Consider the following 24,270-nt stretch of genomic DNA (forward strand, 5'->3'; position numbering starts at 1 on the left):
CTGCATTTTCTACCCCAGATGGCCACTACCAGCTTAGTGTGATGCCCTTTGGGATGAAAAATGCCCCTGCCACCTTTCAGAGGCTGGTTAACCAGGTGTTGGCTGGATTGGATGATTTCAGTGCAGCCTCTGTGTTCAGCTCTACTTGGGAGGAACACTTGCAACACCTCTGCAAAGTGTAAGAGGCTCTGCAGAAGGCAAGCCTCACTATTGAGCCTAGCAAGTGCCAAATAGGGCAGGACTCTGTAGTGTACTTGGGGCACCCAGTGGGGAGTGGTCAGGTGGCACACCTACGACCCAAGATTGACACTATTATGGCTTGGGAGCCTCCCAAGACCTATACTGAGGTGAGAGCCTTTTTAGGTCTCACAGGTTACTGTAGGGGATTTGGCACCGTTGCTGCTCCCTTAACAGAGAAAACGTCCAAGAAGCAACCAAAGAAAGTGATCTGGACTGAGTCTTGCAAGACAGTTTTTGATGACCTGAAGGTAGCCATGTGCACTGCACCCGTGCTGAAGGCACCTGATTTCTTTTGTCGTGCAGACTAATGCTTTAGGGCATGGTGTAGGAGCCATGTTGTCACTGCTAAATGAAGAGGGCCTAGATCAACCTTTAGCCTTCATCAGTAGGAGGATTACTTCCCCCAAAACGTAGGTGGAGTGCAATTGAGTGTGAAGCTTTTGCTGTGGTCGGGGCACTGAAGAAGCTAAGACCCTACTTGTTTGGGACTCACTTCCGGGTTCTGACGACCACAGGCCCCTCAGGTGGTTAATGCAGATGAGGGGTAAGAATACAAAACTGTTGAGGTGGTCCGTTTCCCTACAGAGGATGCACATTATGGTGGAACATCACCCTGGAACAGAACATCTCAATGCTGATGGTCTGTCCAGATTCTTCCTCCTTAGTGAAAAGAACTCCTGTGAGGTTGGGTAGTTCTCCCCACTATCAGCTGGGAGGGACACATGTTAGATTTGGCATCCTTGGTGTGATCTCCCCTAATTTTGTGCCTCTACTTCCCAGGTTGTTGCTGTGTGCTGGACTCTGTTGTTGTTGCTGTGGGCACTTTCCCACTGCTGACCAGTGCTATAGTGCAAGTTCTCCTTATGTGAAATTGTGTGTGTAATTGGCTTTTCCATAATTGGCATATTTGATTTACTAGTAAGTCCCTAGTAAAGTGCACTAGAGGTGCCTAGGGCTGTAAATCAAATACTACTCGTGGGCATGCAGCACTGATTGTGCTACCCACATGAGTAACCCTGTAAACAGGGCTCTGACCTGCCAGTGCAGTGTCTGTGTGTGCAGCTTTTAAACTGTCAATTCGAAGTGGCAAGTGTACCCACTTTCCAGGCCCAAACCGTCCCTTTTCATACATGTAGGTAGCCCCATGAGCAGGGTGCAGTATATGCTAAAGGTAGGACATGTACTTACAGTGTCCTAACAGTGAAATACTGCCAAATTCATTTTTCACTGTTGCAAGCCTTCTCTCATAGGTTAACATAGGGACTGCCTTAAAGTGCAGTTTCATTTTAGAGCAGAAAGAAATGTGGAGTTTGGGGTCTCTGAACTCACAATTTAAAAATACATATTTTAGTAAAGGTGGTTTTTAGATTATTAGTATAAAAATGCCACTTTTAGAAAGTAAGTATTATCTTGCTTAAACCATTCTATGACTCTGCTTGTTTGTGGATTCCCCGTTTGGGTCAGACTGACAGTTGGGCTGTTTATGAATCTCTTCTAGACACTGATACAAAGGAAGCTGGGGTGTAGCCTACATATCCTAGTGAGCCACCTGGGCTAGAGTGGAGGGAGGAGTGGTCACATACAACTAAATGGGCTGTGCCTCCCCTCATACAATGCAGTCTCCAACCCCCGGGTGTGTGTCTGGGGCCTAGCCTGGGCAAGGCAGGATCCTGTAAAGAACAGAGACTTTTTGTTTGAAGTTGGGCAACTTCAAATGCAGAAAGGGGTATAAGTATTGGACCCAAAACCCAAGACTTTAGATTTCTTTAAGATTTGGTTCTAGAACCAGGAGGAACCTCTGCCAAGGAGAAGAGCTGAAGAGCTGAGGGGTAGTATTTCCCCTGCCTGTGACTCTGCTTTGTTGGGCTATCCTGAAGTTGCTGCTTCTGCCTGTGAAAGAGGACAGAGCATTGACTTTGTAGTATATTCCTGCTTGAGAGGAATTTCCAGGGGCTGAGTTTTCCTCCTGTTTTTGAAGCCTCAGCGACAGCAAAGGCTTCATCAACCAGTGTCTGAGTCTGCATGCTGTGGACTCTACTTGTCAGAGGGTGCCAATCTAGTTCTTGGGCCCCTGAGAGTAGATTTCTGGCAAAATCCTGTGAAACAACACCGGACGATGCTGTGTGACTTTGCAAGGATGCTGCTGCATGGAACCCGTAACGCCACCTGCACCTGAAGCCGTGGCCCTCACTGAAGTGAGATGACCCCACCGACATTGCAGGCCCCAAGTTCCCAACACCTCTGATGTCCTCAGAACTCGAAAGACCGGAGTGTCGTAGCACCAACGTTCGTGACACCTGACTCCGTTGTAGTGTCTGTGACATGACTGCAACCCTGTGAGTTCTCCCCACGGCAATGTGGCTTCGCTGTACTTCAACTTTGCTGTAGGTGCCCAAGGACCGATTCCTCACAACCACCACCACCTCACCTCCACTGCAAGGACCTAATGCCTCTTCATGATCCCTCCGCTCCTTCACCTACGTTCACTGGCCTGTTTTCCACCCTTTTGCCAAGGTACTGTACCTGGGGGTCCGGGTGACTCCGTAAACAGCGCCAGTGGTGTCGCATTGTGTGAAACGACTCTGTCGCGACATCAAATTGCAGCATTGACACTTCTATGCACTATTTTGTGTTTTTAATTGCTACGGTCATATTTTTAATGGTGTATTGTGGATTTTTATCAAATTGGGTCTTGCTTACTTAGATAAATATTTAATAATTTTTTTAACCTGTGTGGTGTCCTTTTTGTAGTGTTTCACTTTACTACTGTGTGTATTGGTACAAATACTTTACACATTGCTTCAGGGTTAAGCCTTTCTGCTCGTGCCAAGCTACCAAGTGAGTGAGCGGGGGTTAACCAAGTGTGTTTCTCCTTTGCCCTGACTAGAGTGAGGGCCATCATGTCTGTCTCCAGTTACCTGCAGCAGCATGCCTTCCTGGAACCATATAGTTTCAAATTTTAGCCAGCCAGTGCATACACATTATGAAGCATTGCATTTCCCAAATCAAGTAATCAACGCACCTCTCTCCAGTCCACAGAGTTGAGTAGGCCTGTTAAAGTCATCATCCATGTTGATGTCCATGAAATTGATAAGTTCCTTCCTCTGCCAGTTGTTGAAGTTATCAATTCACACCCTGAGTCCTTCCATTATTTTCCTGACTCTGATTAAAGATTGTGTCCAACTCTGTACCGACTCCTCCTGAGAGTCCCAGTTTCCTGACCCAACTGAGCGAGAGCGACCTGTACTGCAGTGCTGTGATGAACAACAAGAGTAGTTTTTTTGTAGACTAGATTTGTGTTTCTTATCTAAATGGCCTGGTTGGGTCTTTGAGGAGTGTGAACCAGAAAACAAAGCAGTGTGAAACCAGCAAACAATTCTCACTAAGTGTCAAAGGGGAAGGAAAAAAATAACCTTCAGGAAAAAAAAAATTACCCTTTAGGCCACCAACATTGTAAATCAATCAAAGCAGTTTGTCAATAGAAAGTTCTATGGTGGCCCACGTCTACTCAGTAGAGAGGGAAGTAGAGATTGTCCTCAAACTCAGGTGGTTTGACCAGAAGTTGGTCAGCGAACATGCTATCATGACCTGAGTCTGACCAATCACCCTCATTCTCCTTCTGTTGTACTTCAGTTATGCTGTAATTTGGGGGTATAAAATGCTGATTCATTATGATCATAGTCAATCTCTTGACGTTTTGGGGTGAGAGCCTGGTCCTTCTCACTGTGAAAACCTTACCAGCTGCAGTGAAGGCACACTCAGCAGACACGCTGGCTGCAGGGCAAGCCAGATACTTAATTGCCAGCCTGCTGAACACTGGCCATTGACGCTTCTTCCCATACCAATACACCAATCGGTTTTATCCAAGTAGACCTCCGTTGGGTCATCCAGGTAGGCCTGGACCATCCTCTCAATAGTCATTGGTGCTCCACCTTGCTCGACCTCTTGTGCCTTCACCTCTGCACTGGACTTTAGCCCTGCCTTTAGAAACCAATCAACTGCAGAATTTGGGGCTGCTGCTCCTGTTCCAGTTGTTGTTGCTGGTGTTGGTTTTGGCTGCTGTGAGCTAACAGCACTGTCCGCAGGCTCTATGAAAGCTGAAGGCTGCATCCCGAAACTTCTGCCCATGAGAGGGCCTCTAATTCCCAGCCGTTCTTTTTCTAGGTCGCTGGCTTGCTCAGCAATCCATGCCTTGTAGGTTGAAACATCCCTGTTTCAAAAAGGAATGAACGTTGCCAGTGATTGTTTGTACCGTGGGTCAAGAACTGTGGCACAGAAGTAATGTTTAGATGACACAATATCTCTATGCAGCCTTGTATTAACATATACTCAAAGGATTTAGCTCTCCACCAACTCCTGCACATCTGTTTTTTTCATTTACACCTGTGTACGTTTCAGACACCTCCTCTAGCAGTTTCTGCAGCATATGGAACAGTGGGATAGCATGGCCCATGGTACAGTCCTCCTTGCTAACTTCCCGTGTGAAAATTTCAAAAGGAAGCAGCATCTCTGTCAGGCATTTGACCAAGCCCCATTGGTCCTTCTCAATGATCATCCCTTTCATAGTGGCATGCCCTCTTTGCATTACATATTCATTGATCGGTCTGTACTGCTCAAACAGATGTTGCAACATACAATACTTTTAATTCCAATGTGTTGGCACCTCCTATATGGATGTTTTACCTGGCATTCTATTTTCATGCTGGATAATCCTAAACAGCTTCTGGGCTTTAAAAGAATGGCTGAAATGAGTGCAGATTCTTCTGCATGTGGATAGTAAGTTACTTACTCGGGGTTCTTTTTTTAGAAAGTCCTGTACAATGATGTTGATGCAGTGCGCCAAACACAGGACCCTGAAATAGCCACCATCTGACATGGCCTTAATTATATTACTGCCATTGGCCGTGACAACAAATCCAATGCCATTCAAATACCTTGTAGTTATAGTCATCCAAGATGTTTGCAGCTGTATGAGATTTCTCCATGCAAACAATAGCTGCTGTTGTCATCAGTGCCAAGACCTGCAGATGTAATTTCTTTAACCCCCGCAAAAGAGATCTAGTGTGCAGTGATGCACATGTAATCAGTGGCTTGGCAGTTGGTCCACATGTCTGTCGTTAAGTGGATTATGTGGATAGCACTCTGCTGTAAAGCTTGTCCAATCAATTCCTGCACATCGTGATGAGTGTTGGAACAGCAACTGTGGCAGAATAGGTCCGTCTGGGAACCTTCCATCTTGGGCATATGGCCACCACAAATTGTAGAAAACCTACTCCCACCTCAAAAGAAAAATGGAGGAGGTCCAGCACTAGCATTTTAGTCAGCTTCGTGTTGTGCAAATGTGCTGTTGGATGGTTGCGTACGTACTGCCCCTCCTGCCTAAACATGCCAGTAATAGTAGCCTGGATTTTTTTTTCTTTGCTGGTGCCACTGATGCAGGTGACTTCTTGAAATCAGAAGGTGGTGGTAGGCTCACTGTGTGTCTCAGCGGGGCAGCCACTGTATGTTCTTGCCTTGTTGTCTTGACCTGACTCTGAGTCTTGTGCCATTGCAATGTTGCTGATGTGGGTGACTATAGTACTGCACTGCTTGGGAGAAGGCTGATTTGTGCAGCAAAAATGTCACTCTCTACTTCATCTTCACCTTCCACCATGATTGGATCAGATTCCCTGCTCTCACCACCTTTACCAATACCACTTGCAGGTTTTTGGCCGCTAAGGTGTGCCTCCCAGTGTGCCTCCCAATGGATTGTGTGGTGTTTTCTTAAATGGGTTGTTTGGCCTCTTGTTCCCTAGTTTATACCAAGCTTACCCCATCTATCACTCGCTCTGCAAATAGAGCATGTGGCAGTGTTTGGCTCCTTTTCACTAACTTTCCCAAACTTGAAAGGCAACTTTCTAACGCTGGTGCCTCTGCTAATGTCAGACGAAGTGGTGGTAGGTAGGTGTTTTGATGACCTTTGCCTCTCTGCAGTGCCTACTTCTACTGAGGTGGCTGTGGATGTAGGTCACAGCCGGGGCCTTGTTGTAAATATAAAAACTGGTGGCATTGGTGGTGATATCTGTGCCACATCTTTCAGAGCAGGTTGAGAAGATGGGGTAATGTCAGACTCCACTGGGACTGGACTAACATCCATGATGACTGGCTCATTGTCAGACTTGTCATCCTCCTATTCTTCATCCATAACTCTAAGGCTTTCAGAAACATTGCTTTTAACTCCTTGCATCTCCTGGTGTATCTCAGACTGAGGCAGCATCCAAGTGAAGTCTTAATCATCAGAAATGGAGCTTGAAGAAGAAGATGGTGGAGATCTGGAAGACAGTAGATCTTGTGAAAGAGGGACATCTTCAACTTCCTCAGCTTGAAGCTCAATATCCTGATGTGCTCCTACTTGAGGAGGAACTAGTATTGCTGGCCTGACTGTTTTTGTCTGCTGAGCTGAGTTTCTGGCAATGATTTGGTACTACTTTGAGAAAGATATAAGTCCAATGCAATGTCACTGCTCGTTGGCATTGCCATGATTAGAGTGGCTGCTTCTATGCCAGACATGGACTTTGGCATAGTTTGGAGTAGGGCCGCTGATGCAGGAGTGCTGCTCCCAGCTTGCTCCCCGGAGGCCAGTGTGTCAGGCACACAGTTTTGCCTGAAAAAGGTCTGGTGCGACACACCAGTGGTGGGAACCTCCTTCTTATCACTGGCTACTTTCTTGGTAGCATCTTCCTTTGCGGCCATCTTGAAGCTATCAGTTGACAGTAGCACTTAGCTTCAGAAACTGAAGAGATGTCCATGTCGTGAGTGTGGTCATATGCCACGTCATGCACAGGCCTTCAGTCTGGCAGTACTGTGGGTGATGTCTCTTTCTCTTCTCTTGTGCACCTAAAAGCAAACATGCAAGAAGAACATCAGTGAAAAGTGGCATTGTTGCAGTTGAATTAGTAGTACAAACAGTATCATTTAGTGGTACTTAAGTTATAAATAATCAACGATACAGTGTATCCATTCCTAAAACCACACCAACATAAACTTTCTTCATCATGTAGACTCAGGAAGGATAAGAAAGAACAACAACTTCAACATACATATGTAACTGTTAGCTCTATGTACATCAAGCTGGCATGTGGCATTCAGGGAGGTGCAGGTGCCACTGGAATAATCCTTAGAATATGTTGTGCGGCTGTGCACCTATGGCAGACACGGGGCTGATGGGGAAAATTGAAAAAAAAAAAATTACATTCAAATAAAAACATTAAAAAAAAAAATTTGAAAAATAAATAAAATGTTTTAATTTTTAAAAATAAATAAACAATAAACAAAATATTTTTTTAAAAAATAATTAATTATTAACTATTATTATGAATTAAATACATTACATAAAACAAGTTTGTGAAAACTTAAAAAAAATTAAATACAAAAAATATAATTGCTGATGCACTAGGGGAAGGGAACTACCACGAGAAACCACTGGGATTTGGGAGGCAAGGAGTGGTGCAGGTGAAAAACGCAAAAAAGGATATAATATAATACAAAACATTTTTCATACAGTACATTTAGTATGAGCATTGAGCTACTATGCCTCAAGCATAACTCACAAAATGACGGTCAGCCACATGGACAAACAGTATCCAAAAGGAAGCATGTCCACAACATAGAATACATGCAGGCCTAAAAGCACATTGGCTACCTACACAAAATGGTGGCCAGCCACATAGTCAAATGGCAACAGCAACGAACAAGGAGGCATAGCCTATAGCAAAAACACACTGGCTGCCTACACAAAATGCCTACCAGCCACATGGTCAAACAAAAAGCAGGATGAATAGAAAACAAAAAACACATATAGGCCTATAATTGACAATACAAAAAAGGGCCCAGAGCCACATGACAAGTGTTGGGCCTGGCCCTTGTGGCAGGTTCATCCCCTGTCTTTTTGCCTAGTTACTCCTATTTTTTCTGACCTCTTGCTGTTGTCTCTAGGACTCTGAGCACTTTATCACTGCTGATCAGTGCTAAAGTGCAGGTGCTCTCCAATCTAAAGTTGGTATGATTGGCTTATACCTAACTGGCATATTTATTTAATTTACCCATAAGTCCCTTGTACAGTGGTATCTCTGTACCCAGGGCCTGTAAATTAAATGCTACTAGTGGGCCTGAAGTGCTGCTTGCGCCATCCACTGAAGTAGCCTTTCAAACCTGTCTCAGGCCTGCTATCGCAGTGCCTGTGTGCACAGTTTTCTGCCACAGGGACCTGGCATCTAAATGTATTCGCCAGGCCCAGAACTCCCCTTTTACTACATGTAGGTCACCCCTAAGGTAGGCCTGAGCAAGACCTATATTTATGTAGAAGGCAGGACATGTGCCAAGTTGCCTGGCCTGTCCTGGTGTTCTGCTTTCCCTCTTATCTCATAACCGAGCTTACAGAACCTCTCTGGAATACACTTCTGAGTTTAAAGAAGACATTTATTGTTATTAATTCCCCACCACGAGGTTCCTGATAGATGGAATTAGTAGACTGGAAGCACACGTTCAAAAGTAGTAGCAGCAATGAAAGCAAAATATATCAAAGTACTTCTCAGTTGCAATGTACACAGCAAATATAGGTGATTATATCATAGTATAACTTCAAAGCAAAGCATAAAAGTCAAAATTCATCACCGGATGGGCAAGGCTGTATGGCCTATATTCAGCTTCATCTTTCTGGGGTCTGCAAGTTGATGACTCCGGTCAACTGCGGGAAAGAGATTTTCTACTCAAACGGGAGACAGGCAACTGACGTCTAGCTCCTGTCTGAAGTCAAAGCAGATTAAATCTACCCCACCGTAGTCCAGAGCCATCCTTAAAAGCAAACTCAGTGTGAGAACCGAAGAAACTTGGAGAGTGGCCAATTCTCCTGAGCTCCCTCGCTGTCAGACTGGATTGCGAGGTAAGCACAAAATCTATGTGCTCTTATCAGCTAAGGTCTGGTGTGAAGAAAACAGCTTGGTCCATATTATGGAAAAACACAGCTCATCTGCAATGTCTAACCCCACGTTAAAGACAATAGGCAGCTAACCTAAATATCAAATGTAATGTCTAATGTCATGTCAAAGCCAATAGGCAGATAAACTGAATACAGAATGTAATGTCTAATGCCATGTCAAAGCCAATAGGCAGCTAAACTGAATACAGAATGTAATGGCTAATGCCATGTCAATGCCAATAGGCACCTAAACTGAATACAGAATGTAATGTCTAATGCCATGTCAAAGCCAATAGGCAGCTAAACTGAATACAGAATGTAATGTCTAATGCCATGTCAAAGACAATAGGCAACTAAACTGAACACAACATGTAATGTGCTACTGGTGAACATTGAGCAACTAATATGCCCTGTGGTGAAACACAAAGTCATTGGTCAAACATAATTAATAGCATCACACCTGGTAGTGACAAACAGCCTAACTTGGTGCCTCACTGCTGTGAGTGCTGCCTTCTCATAGGATTGCATTAGAAATAAGGCCTTATGTGTAAGGGTATTGTCTGATTTATGAGGGGTAGCGTTGTCGTAGTTTGGACTCTTGCTCTGGTCAAGACTGCTGATTCAAGGATGACAGTACTTATGTTTGTAGGTGGCTGTGCCTATCCTACAAGTTGCAACTGTAATCCCAACCCCTCCGGCTCACTAGCAGTACCTCATCAAAAACCCAAACAGTTGAAGGTGATTTGTGGCAGCTGTTACGCATGGACTCAGAAGTATGACATCTCAGGGAGTGGCCCCTTTCTCACATTTATATCATGTCTCAACCAAACACAGGCAATAACAAAGATGCAGTAATGTTTCAATAGTTACTATTTAATACAATATGGTAAATCGCATGGGCTGCAATGATTAGGATAATGCACAGTGCAAGAAATAGAATTGCAAAGATGAGAGTCATGATTATGAAGACCCCCACCATCTTGTGTTAGCATGGAAAGACATTAGAGGCCATATGCACAAACACATTTTACCATAGACACAAAATGGGTAAAACCCTTTGCTACATCTGGCCCAAAGTGTATAACATGTCCTAGTACCCTATTGTAATAAACCTAACCTTCTACCTAGAGGAGAGCTGGGTATGTTAAACCTAATCTGCCAATGTCATGTCCCTGGAAGGAGCCCCCAACCCTGATTACTTGAAATGAGGTCTCGAGCTCAGACTTCGGGAGAACACGAAGGTCCGGGTCAGCGCCAAGGCGATGTGCAGCATCGATAGCAGCAATGGTATCTGCTCGGAATCCCTCTAATTATCTGTCTAAGGTGTGATGTATTTATACCGATCTACTTGGACCCCTGTCAAAGCCCAGCTCACCTGAGTTCTTGTTCAGTTCTGATGGAGGTTGAAGACAATCCGACCCCACCCTGAAACTGCTTGTTCCAGCACACTCGTTTTTAAAACAGTGCACTAAGAACAGAAGCTCAAGGGAAGGGGGGAAGTGGATAAAATAAAAAAGAGAGACAACACCATTCTTGCGTTTCCACTGTTGAAGTGCTGCACAAATCTGCGGCCCTTTCTGACTTCTGTAGAAACTGGTGCCTAATGAAACATAAACAAAGAACAGATAAGTGCAACCTATTCCTAAATGGGTTCCTGACTATCCCTTTATTTATTAGAAATTCTCTTCTAAAAGTACCTCTTGTATCCGGGTCTCTAGTTTCCAGGTTTGGAATGTGTTACTGCTCTGGGATGTGTTTTCTATTACTGTAAAGCTTCTAAAACATTAAACAAATACCGTTATCAGAATTACCAATATCAAACATTCATCATAATATAACTAAAGCCTAAATTCCCAATAGCAGACTCACTTTTCCCATATTTCCAGAATCTTTTATAAAACAAATACTGTACTTTTACATCAAAATACAGCATGTAATTTGTGCAAGTCCTTGATTTACTGTTCGCCTTGCTGTTAATGGTTTCCACTGTTCGATTCTTAAAAGTTCCATGAGAAAAAACAATGTTTGCTTCACAAAGTTCTGCAAAATATTCTTGTAACAAAGAGTTTGAATCACAATGTTCGTGGAAGGTATTTCGTTTCAAATTGTCTATACACGAATCCAGAAATTGTTGTCAAAGTTCTTTCAGGTAATAAAAGGTTTTGCACTTACTTGTTGCTGGCAAGAGATACTGATCAGTCTAACCTTGTCTTCTTTCTCTTTTGCAGGTTACTCATAGGAGAGAGGCTGAAGCAAGGAGGAACCGGAAACCGGAAGAAGGAAGAGCCAGAAGCTGTGCCCATTGAAGTCAATGAAAGTCTGTAAAGAGCAGGAGTGCCAGCGCCGAGGGATCTGTTCTCAGGTAAGCGGGAGGTAGACGAGCACAAGCACTGGGTGAGGCTCGGGGGATGCCTTTTATAGACAGGGCTGGGTGTGGTTTGAAGGGCTGGGTGTGGTCCTCACATGCTGCACATGTTCTTGGAAGGTGTGCAGAGCTGGGTGTGGTTTGAAGAGCTGGGTGTGGTCCTCACATGCTGCACATGTTCTTGAAAGGTGTGCAGAGTTTCAGTTATTATACAAATGAGTTGGATTAACACATGGCCTAGGGAGGAGTATTTTAAAGAAGCCTTGGTAAAAGCAAGGCCCAATGTGTAAACAAAACAGCACATTAAACAACATACACAGAAGCCTAGGGGGGGGGAAGGTGAGATAACAAGAAAGGCTTTCAATAGTAAGTTTAAAAGGGAGCTATTACAGAACCCACTAGTGCAGTGAGAGGAGACATGCTCTTTGCTGTGTACAAACCCTAACAACCCCTGACGTAGGTTGTTCCAAAACAATATATAACACCGCATGCTTGGGACGGTAATTTCTAATGTGAGCACCTACAGTTTGTTTGTCGCATGAGTTGATGCCTTAGCACGGTGACACTGATACCATAACTCTTAACAAAAAGGCCTAACTATAAACAAGGCAGCCATCTTAGAAGAATTAATTAAATAAATGGTCTACGACAGAGCAAGCTAAGTAGGTTAAAAGTCACTAGGTGACGGGGGCACGAGTCTGTAAGTTAAAGGCTAAGCTAACTCCTGTTAGCCCATTAAAACAAACTAGGATTCACTACAGCCTCCCCATTGCCATAACAAGTATGATGCCATTACTGGACGCCATCGAAGGTGTGGAAATCCATAAAGCTAAAAAAGCTGCTCTGGACTAAAAGCGAAGCATAAAAATCAAAGATAAAAACATAGTTAAAAAACATACTAAAGAGACTTAAAGTCAACCATGACAAGCACAGCAGGCCAAAGTAAAATCACAAATTGGATGTTAATTAGACAAAAAAAATGTCAATCATTGTGGCGTGGAACTATAGTCATGCTCTTGAAGACTAGCTCCGAAGTCACCTGTTAGAAAGTCATAAAAAATGAGGCCAAATCGTCTGATGTACGATCAATCACTTGGGCGGATGGATTCACGGAGCAAAAGTGTGCAATAGTCTCATATGTAGGTCCACCTGCATCAGTGTCATTGTCTGTAGATGGAAAAGCCAACTCTGAGTGTTCACAAGTGGCCTCGCGGATCAGCCTTAGTCTCATGGAGCACGACCGAGTATGAACCCTCATCTCGGACATCAGCAGTTCTTGGTCCACAAGAGAAACTGTCAAGACGGAAAAACACACTGTTGGCAAATGTTCGAAGAAGCACCATACGCAGTGAAATACAGGCTGCACACACCAGAGGAGTGGTCGAAATGACAATGACCAGTTCCCCTTTAGTTCATCCAGCAAGGAAACATTGAAGATCTGAACCATGCGTTCACGGCACAGTTGTGCTGGTGGCAGCGGCTCCATCACTCCATGTAGCTGTAAAGAAACAACCACTGCGAATCAGAAAAAATAGCAGCAGTATTCCGCCAAATAAAGCCAAAATTACAGGAAAGCCACCAAACACACTTGAAAATAGTGAATGGATGACTCCAAAGATACTCTGGCAGACGGACACAAATCCAGACTCTACAGCCTTAAAGAAATGTACAATCCCAGTAGTGCTCGAGGCGTTGAAAAGTTTGGATACCAGCTCACCAAAGTGCTTGGGGAAGTTGGTATTTAATAGGGATTGTATCTCGGCTGATGATCTCGCAATCTGGAGAACATACGTCTCTCTAGCGGATGTCAACGTGACCTGTTTTTGAAACAGTAGTGCCTTTAGCCTACTTAGCTTGTCATAACTCACATTAATAGTATCAATGTGAGGCCACATTTCTGATACCTTTATCTCTTGTGTGGGGGGAATTGTGTCCACAACACGTAACGACCTTAGAGACCGAAATTGTGTATGGAATGCACGGTTGCATACAGCAACAGCTTTGATCGCTGAGCGCCATATAACTGCCATTGGAAAGTACATGAAATGCTGGTCAAATCTAAGAAACGGGAGTACCCTTCAGAAAACAGGCCAAGTTCTCGACCCCAGCATTGCAGTTAGAATGACTAACAGTAGTCTCACACTCGCTTCCGCTAAGAAAGACCTCTGTTTTGTCATTCAGACATTTAGATCAAAAGGCAACTCTTACTGTTCCTTAATATGGCTATCACCCAAAAGCTCCTACCTGCCCACGGCAAGATGTTTCAAGCATTTCGAAAAACAAAAGGTGGATATGGGCAGATTAATAATGTCATGTATGAGCCAGAGTGTCGAAGAACTCTCTGCTATCGTGAAAGGCAATTTTTCCAACTTTTCTATATGAAGCATAGTGAAACTCGCTTCCCTATTGGCCATTGTCTGTTGTTTCTCTGATAAATTAAAAGCAGTGAGCAATTCACTACCATTAACCATTAATGTATCTCCATGGAACATGGTCATTTTTCAATATTTGTAACGTCCAACTAAGCTGCATAATATAACACAGCAGACTTTGTCCATGGTATAAACTGGACATGTCTGACTGAATGATATCAATAGTAGATGACATTATGTTTGTGATTGAATACATTTTGTTGAACAGGGTTTTCATGCCATTATCGACAACCACCAAAGCCTTTTCAAAGTTTTTCTTATCTATCTGCCCTAAATGTGCAGCAGCTTCTATTTGAGAAAGTTTCCATATCTCATTATACATAGCATATACAAATCTTTTAGAGCGCTGTTTCCTAGGACCTAACAGGAAGTCCTCCAAGTCTATATCTTCAGAAAGTGTGTTCAGGTACTCTTTAACTGCGGCTAATGAGTTAGACTGTACCCATTGTTGACACAGTTTACCCACACTGTATGTAGTAACTATCCCCGTGTGTTGACCAGATATGAAGCGAGGATCTGGCCGGCTAATCTTAAAACCCCCTGAGGAGTTTAAAAAACGAGCCTGACATCCATGGGTGTCTATTGGCCAAACTAACCACCGCCAGGACTGGAAAGTGAAGAATTATTGGTACCAGCCTGAACTTTTGCATCTAGCTCTTCTTCGATGTTATTCAGGAAGAATTGCCAATCATTAAATTCAGCCGGTGTGGGGATACTGGGCGTGATCATTTCTTTTATTTTTGCTAAACCGTGGCAGGAGTTCTGTTCAACAGTCATTTAAAAAAAATCATTTGTACAGGAATCAGGCAGGCTCTAAACAAGGGCTCCCTACCCTCTATTTGCCAATCTTGTGCCCCCCATACACTCTTTAAATCAATATTGTTCTTCCAGTGATTGTAACCTTCAATGGTAAGACGGGAAACAAAGGCATCTGAATATATCAGTTTTGTATCTGTTAGCAAACTTTTCCTAATTTTTGAAGGAGGCAATTTAAAAAAAATTGACTCAGAATTTCTTGTGTCATGCCCCGAAAAATAAGTGCATTTTTCTAAATAATTTTTTGGGCTCCCCACCGGTGGTGTTGAACAATGTTCCCACTGTGTGTAATTAAGCACAGGTCGATGTCTAGTTGCACGGTGCAGGTAGTAGTCGCCACTTATTGTAGCAGAACATTTCCCCGTAATTCTTTGTATTTACATATACATCATCACTTATAAATATTGAAAAGTCCTCCATTTCAGTTAACATAGAATCAACTGTCTAGACATCCCAATCATTGGATACAACACCGGGTGTTATAACATCTATCATGGATATTTTGAATACATATGGAATTTGAATGACCTCATTAGGTGTAGGAGGGTGGCCTGGTTTGTAGTGGGTTCCTCGGGTACTTATATCTTACACCAGGTCCAGTTATCCCTTGTTAGTGAATGTAGTAGTGTTCTAGCAGCTTAGGCTGATAGAGGTAGCTATAGCAGAGCAGCTTAGGCTGAACTAAGAGACATGCAAAGCTCATGCATTACCACTTATAGTTACACAATACTTATACACAAGTAAAGACAATACTCATTGTTACCAAAAATAAAGGTATTCATTTGGGTGACAGTATCAAAAATATCTTAGAGACAATACTCATTCTGGAGGTAAGTATTATAGACAATATAAACACTAGACACCAAAATTAGACAAGTAAGTAGTCATAGAACAGTAGGAAATCCTATAGAATGCAATGGGAGAAAATAGGTCTAGGGGCAACACAAACCATATACTAAAAAAGTGGAATGTGAATCACGAATTCCCCCCTAGACAAGTGTAGTGTGTGCAGAATTGCTGGGAGTGTAAGAATACAGTAAAGGTAAGTAAATCACCCCACCCCAGAGTCCAGAAAAGCAGGAGTAAAGTACTGCAAGTTTCCTTAGGACACACTACACCTCGTCTTGGGGATTTTGCAGCAGCCAACCAAGTCTGCAAAGAACAACTGCTGGATTATTGGACCTGAAGACCTGCAAAGGAAGGGGACCGAGTCCAGAAGTCAAAAGAAGTTCCCGGAAGGACAGGTGCCCCTGCCAACCCAGAAGAGGGTGCAAAAGAGGAGTTCCTGGTTAGTTGAAGACTGCAGAAATGCACCCTAGAAAGATGCCAGTGGGTTCCTGCATGATGCAAAAGATGTCCAACGACGTGTAGATCGTTGCAGATGAGATTTCTTGTTGGAAGGACCCAACGAGCCTTGGCTACGGCAAAAGTATGTTTTTCATCAAAATGGTGCTGGATGGACCCAGGAGGGACCTGGGGGCCTCAACTCTGTATGAGGAGGAAGAGGGATCTTTCAGCACTTTAGAGAGCCCTCAGGATGCCAGCCAGCACCCCCAGAAGCCGCAGGATCTGGGTTCAAAGGAGGTGCAGAACACGGTTGATGCAGCACAACAAAAGAAGTTCCCACGCCACCGGAGAACAACTCAGCGAGTTGAGCGTCTCATGGTGGAGTGCTGGGGACCTGGGCCAGGCTGTACACAAAGGAATTTTGCAAAGAGTGCACAGAGGCCTCAGGAGGCGAAGAAGACAAGAAGACACAAAACACAGGGGTACCATCATTCTTGGGGAAGGCGAGGTCTTCAGCAGGACCTCAGGACAGTCTATGTCGATGATGTCCACCCTTTGTGTCCTTAGGAGCACGCTCATCACCGTGAGAGGAGTCCCAAGGTACCGGTTGTCGCCTTGGAAGGTGCCTGCTTGGAGCAGGGGAGTGACTCCGTCACTTCACGGGAGATTACTTCGGTCCTTTTAGTGCAGGATGAAAACAGAGAGTCCCCAAAGCATGCATACCATGGAAACTGTTGCAGTTGCTGACTTGGAGTTGAGGTTGCTGAAGAAAAGTGTCTCTTGTAGACACTTTGTTGCAGTTACAGCATTTCTTGGAGCAGGCTGCGGTTGATCCGAGGTCAGAGGATGCTGAAGTTGCAGGGGATTACTGACGCAAACTTTCAAGTAGAATCTGAAGAGAACCCACAGGAGAGACCCTAAATAGCCCTGAAAGGGGGATTGGCTACCTTATCAGGTATGGACCTATCAGGAGGGGTCTCTGACATCACCTGCTGGCACTGGCCACTCAGAGCCCTCCAGAGTGCCCCCCCACCTTGCAAAGCAACATGGCTGTAGTCTGGGATACACTGGAGGAGCTCTGGGCACCACCCCTGGGGTGGTGATGGACAGGGGAGTGGCCACTTCCCTTTCCTTTGTCCTGTTTCCCACCAGAGCAGGGGAGAATGGGACCCTGAACCGGTGTAGACTGGTTTATGCAAGGAGGGCACCATCTGTGCCCTTTAAAGCATTTCGAGAGGCTGGGGGCGGCTACCACTCCCCAGCCTGTTACACCTATTTCCAAAGGGAGAGGGTGTAACACCCTCCTCTCAGAGGAAATGCTTTGTTCTGCCTTCCTGGGACTGGGCTACCCAGACCCCAGAATGGCAGAACCCTGTCTGTGAGGTAGCAGCAGCTGTAGCTGCAGTGCAAGTCTTAGAGAGATGGTTTGGCAGTACTGGGGTTCCATGGTGGAGCCCCCAGGATGCATGGAATTGGCTCCCAATACCAGATTTGGAATGAGGGGACAATTCCAGGATCTAAGACAGGTTACATGGCCATATTCAGAGTTACCATTGTGAAGCTACATATAGGTATTGACCTACAGTATATGTAGTGCACACATGTAATGACGTCCACGCACTCACAAAGTCCATGGAAATGGCACTGAATTATGTGGGGGCATCTTTGCTAGTGCAAGGGTGCCCTCACACTTAGTAACAGTAGGAAGCTGGCCTGGCTTATAGTGGGTACCTTGTGGTACTTACACCTTGTGCCAGGTCCAGTTATCCCTTATTAGTAGATTGGAGGTGCTCTAGCAGCTTAGGCTGATAGAGGTAGCTATAGCAGAGCAGCTTAGGCTGAACTATGAGACATGCAAAGCTCCTACTATACCACTTATATCACTTTGCACTATATCATAAGAAAACACAATACTCAGAGTTACTAGAAATAAAGGTACTTTATTTTAGTGACAATATGCCAAAAGTATCTCAGAGGATATAATCCCTTACGAGGCAAGTAATATACACAAAATATACACACACAAACCAAATCAGGTAAGTAAACAGTTAAAAAAGTAGTGCAAACACTGTAGAACACAATAGAATGCAATAGGGAGAAATAGGCCTAGGGGCAACACAAACCATATACTCCAAAAGTGGAATGCGAACCACAAATGGACCCCAGGCCTAGTTTAGTGTGTAGAGGGTCGCTGGGAGTGTAAGAAAACACTAAGGGTGTCCAAGATACCCCACCCCAAGACCCTGAAAAGTAGGAGTAAAGTTACCCTACTACCCCAGAAAGACAGTAAAGTCGAGATAGGGGATTCTGCAAGGACAACAACTGACTGCAAAGCACTGAAGATGGATTTCTGGACCTGAGGACCTGTAAAGGAAGGGGTCCAAGTCCAAGAGTCACAAAAGTGTCCGGGGGGGCAGGAGCTCACTAAACCCCGGATGAAGGTGCAAAAGGGCTGCCTCTGGGTGGAAGAAGCCAAAGATTCTGCAACAACGGAAGGTGCCAGGAACTTCCCCTTTGGACATAAGATGTCCCACGGAGTGCTGTAGGATGCAGAGTTGTTTCCATGCAGAAATACCACAAACAAGCCTTGCTAGCTGCAAGAGTTGCAGATGAGGCTTTTGGGTGCTGTTAGGACCCAGGTAGTACCAGGACGTCGCCCCTTGGAGGAGGAGACAGAGGGGGTGCTCAGCTACACAGAGAGCCCACACAAAAGCAGGCAGCATCTGCAGAAGCACCTGAGCAGGTGCTCAGAATATCTGAGGATGACGGTCAACTCAGCACAACAAAAGGGAGTCCCACGAAGTCGGATTTCAATTCAGCGAGTTGGGTAATGCAGGAAGGAGTGCTAGGGACCTGGGATAGACTGTGCATGAAGGAAATCTTGCAAGAGTGCACAGAATCCCGAGCAGCTGCAGTTCATGCAGTATACAGGATTACTGTCTGGTGTGGGGAGGCCTGGACTTACCTCCACCAAATTTAGACAGAAGGGCCACTGGACTGTCAAAGACACTTGGACCCAGCTCCTGTGTTCCAGGGACCATGCTCGTCAGGATGAGAGGGGACCCAGAGGACCAGTGATGCAGAAGTTTGGTGCCTGCGTTGGCAGGGGGAAGATTCCGTTGACCCACGGGAGATTTCTTCTTGGCTTCCAGTGCAGGGTGAAGTCAGATAGCCCTCAGAGCATGCACCACCAGGAAACAGTTGAGAAAGCCAGCAGGATGAGGCGCTACAATGTTTTTGTTAGTCTTCTTGCTACTTTGTTGTGGTTTTGCAGGCGTCCTGGAGCAGTCAGCGTTCGATCCTTGGCAGAAGTCGAAGAGGGAAGTGCAGAGGAACTCTGGTGAGCTCTTGCATTCGTTATCTGGGGAGATACCCACAGGAGAGACCCTAAATAGCCCTCAGAGGAGGACTGGCTACAGAGAGAGGTAAGCATTTATCAGGAGGGGTCTATAACGTCACCTGTTGGCACTGGCCACTCAGAGCTGTCCATTGTGCCCTCACACCTTTGCATCCAATATGGCAGAGGTCTGGGACACACTGGAGGAGCTCTGAGCACCTCCCCTGGGAGGTGCTGGTCAGGGGAGTGGTCACTCCCCTTTCCTTTGTCCAGTTTCACGCCAGAGCAGGGCTGGGGGATCCCTGAACCGGTGTAGACTGGCTTATGTAAGGAAGGCCCTTCACACCTATTTCCAAAGGGAGAGGGTGTAACCCCTCTCTCAGAGGAAATCCTTTGTTCTGCATTCCTGGGACTGGGCTACAGTGATAGCTGCAGAGAAAACCCCGGAAAGTTAGTTTGGCAATACCCGGGCTCTATGCTGGAGACCCGGGGATGCATGGAATTTTCCCCCAATACCAAAATGGTATTGGGGTGACAATTCCACAATCCTAGACATGTTTCATGGCCATGTTCAGAGTTACCATGGTGACGCTACATATTGGTATTGACCTATATGTAGTACACGCATGTAATGGTGTCCCCGCACTCACAAAGTCCGGGGAAATTGCCCTGAACGATGTGGGGGCACTTTGGCTAGTGTCAGGGTGCCCTCACACTAAGTAACTTTGCACCTAACTTTCACAAAGTGAGGGTTAGACATATAGGTGACTTATAAGTTACTTAAGGGTAGTGAAAAATGGCTGTGTAAATAACGTGGACGTTATTTCACTCAGGGTGCAGTGGCAGTCCTGTGTAAGAATTGTCTGAGCTCCCTATGGGTGGCAAAAGAAATGCTGCAGCCCTTAGGGATCTCCTGGAACCCCAACACCATAGGTACCTCAGTACCATATACTAGGGAATTATAAGGGTGTTCCAGTGTGCCAATCAGAATTGGTAAAATTAGTCACTAGTCTGCAGTGACAATTGTAAAAGCAGAGAGAGCATAAACACTGAGGTTCTGGTTAGCAGAGCCTCAGTGATACATTTAGGCACCACACAGGGAACACATACAGGGCATACTTTATGAGCACTGGGGTCCTGGCTAGCAGGATCCCAGAGACACAAGCAAAAACAAACATACACACAAGTAAAAATGGGGGTAACATGCCAGGCAAGATGGTACTTTCCTACAGTAACTTTGCACCTAACCTTCAGCAAGTGAAGGTTACACATATAGGTGACTTATAAGTTACTTAAGTGCAGTGAAAATGGCTGTGAAATAACGTGTGCACTATTTCACGCAGGCTGCAATGGCAGTCCTGTGTAAGGGGTTGTCTGAGCTACCTATGGGTGTCAACAGAATTGCTGCAGCTCAACCCCAATACCCTGGATACCTAGGTACCATATACTAGGGACATGTAAGGGGGGTCCAGTATGCCAATTGAAATTGGTAAATGAAGTCACTGGCCTACAGTGACAAATTTAAAAGCAGAGCGAGCATAAGCACTGAGATTCTGATTAGAGAGCCACAGTGACACAGTTAGGCACTACACAGGCATACATGTTAGGCCACAAACTATGATCATTGGGGTCCTGGCTAGCCGGATCCCAGTGAGACAGGCAAAACACACTGACATATAGGTTTTTATCTATGAGCACTGGGGTTCTGGCTAGCAGAATCCCAGTGACACAGTAAAAACACACTGACACACACACACAAACAGGCCAAAAGTGGGGATAACCATGCTAGGATGAACTACTTTCTCACACAACCCCACGCAAACGAACGACAATAAGGCTAACCCTGGCAATTTTAGACTTTATTGTCTAAGTGGTGATACGTGGAGAGTAGATCTTCAATAGAGTGGGTACTCCCTTTATCATCCACTATATGGTTACTTCACTGTGGGGATGTAAACCACCCTGTTTGGAGATTTTTATCTAACCAACAGTGTGAGTGTAAATTCTCAGAGTTCCTATTAGTATTTTTTAAAGTTGCGCAGTGGGATTGGTCCACTGAGCCTATGTCAAATGCAGTAAATGCTAGACAGGGATGCTGTCTCAATAGAGCCATAGCTGGGCAAAAAGTTTGTACATATGGCTGTAAGAGAGAACAGGGTTGCTGTTTCTCTTGAGTTGGAGCAGGGTAGCGCTGCTGTCCTATAAGCTCCACACCAGGACAAGGCTGCTGTCCTAAGTGTGTAGACGAAGTGCAGGGCTGCTGCACTGAAGTTTCTCTGGCAGGGCTGGATGGATGTTCCATACTTACTAAAATGGTGCAATTTTGCACATCTGCTTTAGTAGTTCCACAAAGAGGTACTTTTACCTCTGGGAGTCCAGCTGTGGTAGCTAAGGGCTCCTTTGGTACAGGTTCCACCCCAGGAGAGTTTTTACCCAGCACAGGAATGGTATCCTTAGTGGCAGGGTGGGAAAGGGATACTTCGATACCCTTCTAACCTGTTGGTGGAGAGGGATTCTGAGATTTCAGGACTTTTTCTCTCCTTTGATTTTTCATTTCACCAGAAATGAGAGGAAGCAATTCCTCAGGGATACCCAGCATGGATTCATGGGTACTAAACTCTACCTCAGCCCAATCTGAGGCCTCTAGGTCATTCCCTAAGAGACAATATACAGGTAAGCTAGGTGATACCACTACCTGCTTAAGGCCAGTAACTCCACCCCAACTAAGTTGAACTACAGCTAAGGGGAGAGACTGATTGGAGTTATTGACATCAGTAACTTGGTACTTCAGTCCAAGGAGGTGCTGTGCAGGTGACACCAGGTTTCCAGTCACCAAAGTGAAACTGGCACCTGTGTCCCTGTGGGCCTGGGCCTCAACACCATTTATTAGGATTGACTGCCTGTACTTATCCATGTTAAGGTGACAAGCAGCCAACGTGGCAAGGCCAATGCCACCAGGTGTGACAGAGACTGTCTTGGGACTGTCTACCCCAGTTTCTATTATGTTCCCAAAAGTGAACCCAACTACACCTTTAGTTTGACTATTAAAAGTAGTCCCACCACTTTTACCAGTACTGCTAGGGACACTAGAGTCTGATGTCTTAGTGGTGGTAGGCTCAGGGGCTTTACCTGTGCAGGACCTATCCCCTGGCCAAGGGCCTTTCTTAGTGCAACTTCATAAGCAGAAAACCAGTTGTCAATGTCATCTCCCACTGCATCAATGTACACCAGAACCTTGGGTATACAAACCTTCTTGTCTGTACCAGGTACTGCATATATGCTGCCACCATAACTGCTGGAATCCTCCTGCCTGGCCTTGAGTTCCAGCTCTTTTAGACTCAGTTCATGAGCCAGAGATAGTTTCTTTTCTGCCAAGGCTCTTTCAGTCTACTTGGCTTCCCTTTCAGCCTCATGTTTAATTTTGATAACTGCAGCTGGAATTATTTGCCCTCTCTCCGTTCCTCTGGAGTCAGGCCATGACTAGAGACACTGCTTCATGTCCTCCCAGATACCACAAAACCAGTGGTGCTCCCCTCAAGTGCTGCAGGTTTCTCCTCAGAAGAGCCATTCACAGGTTCCGCCAACTCATCGTTCTCTTGGAAGCGGGACTCTTCCCAGGTCCTCAGTGTCATTTAAAGCTCAACCTTTTTGCTGGCTCGTTGGGTAGTGTTAGAAATTGGGTCTGTAGCTGGCAGTCAGTTTACACCCTGTGCAAGTAGGAACCCTCACTCTAGTAGGGGGAAGGGAGTCACACGCCCAAATAAACCCCTGCTCACTCTCTTAGTAGCTTGGCACAAGCAGCCAGGCTTGTTTCAGAGGCAATGTGTAAAGTGTTTGCACAAACACATACAGTAACACAGTGAAAACACCACAAAAGAACTCCAAACTAGTTTAGGACAATAGCCAATATTTATCTAAATCAAACAAGACCAACATGACAAATATCCAACATACACAAGCAAAGATTAAAATTTTTAAGATTAAAAGGGTAGTAATTCAAAGAAATCAATAAATGCAATGTTTTAGTACAAAGTACGTGGTAAGCGTAAAAAAAAAAGCTGAGTGGAAAAGGTGGATCAGAAAAGCAAGCAATGTGTTGATTCCTTACTTATAAGAGATGCCTTGGGTCGATTCTTTCCTTTTTGGGTAGGCGTTGCTTCGATTCTTTCCCCGCATGAGAATGATGTATTGATTTCCAGAAAGCAGTTCGGTTCCTTGCGCTGATGTTGAAGATTTGACACTCAGCTACCCAGCTCCAGTGCGTGGATTTTCTCTCAGCTTCTCCTTCCCAGGGCCCAGGGACTGAATGTGACACCACTTGGCAAGTCAGGGGTCTCAGCAAAAGAGCCCAGGTATTAGCAGATGAAGTCTTGTATGTCCCTGAGACTTCTTACTAGGAGGCAAGTTCAGTCCAAGCCCTTGGAGAAACTTCACAAGCAGGATACACAGCAAATTCCAGTCTTTGTCGTCTCTAAGGCAGAAGCAACAACTGCAGGACAAACCAGCATAGCACACAGCAAAGGGACAGTACTCCATCTCAAAGCTCTTCTGCTTTTCTCCTTGGCAGAGGGTCCTTTTGATCCGGAAAAGTCCTGAAGTTGTGGGGTCAGCAGTCCAATACTTATACTAATTTCTGCCTTTGAATTAGGAAAACTTCAAAGGAAAGTTTTTGTAGTGCACAAGACCCTGCCTCTCCCTGTCCTGGCCCCAGACAAACCCCAGGGGGTTGGAGACTGTATCATGTAAAGACAGTCAAAACCCTATTCAGGTGCAAGTGTCAGCTTTTCTCTCCACTCCAACCCAGGAAGACCCACCAAGAGAAGCAGGACACACCTCA

The sequence above is a fragment of the Pleurodeles waltl genome, chromosome 7 (assembly GCF_031143425.1).
Source record: "Pleurodeles waltl isolate 20211129_DDA chromosome 7, aPleWal1.hap1.20221129, whole genome shotgun sequence".
In the NCBI taxonomy this organism is placed as follows: Eukaryota; Metazoa; Chordata; class Amphibia; order Caudata; family Salamandridae; genus Pleurodeles; species Pleurodeles waltl.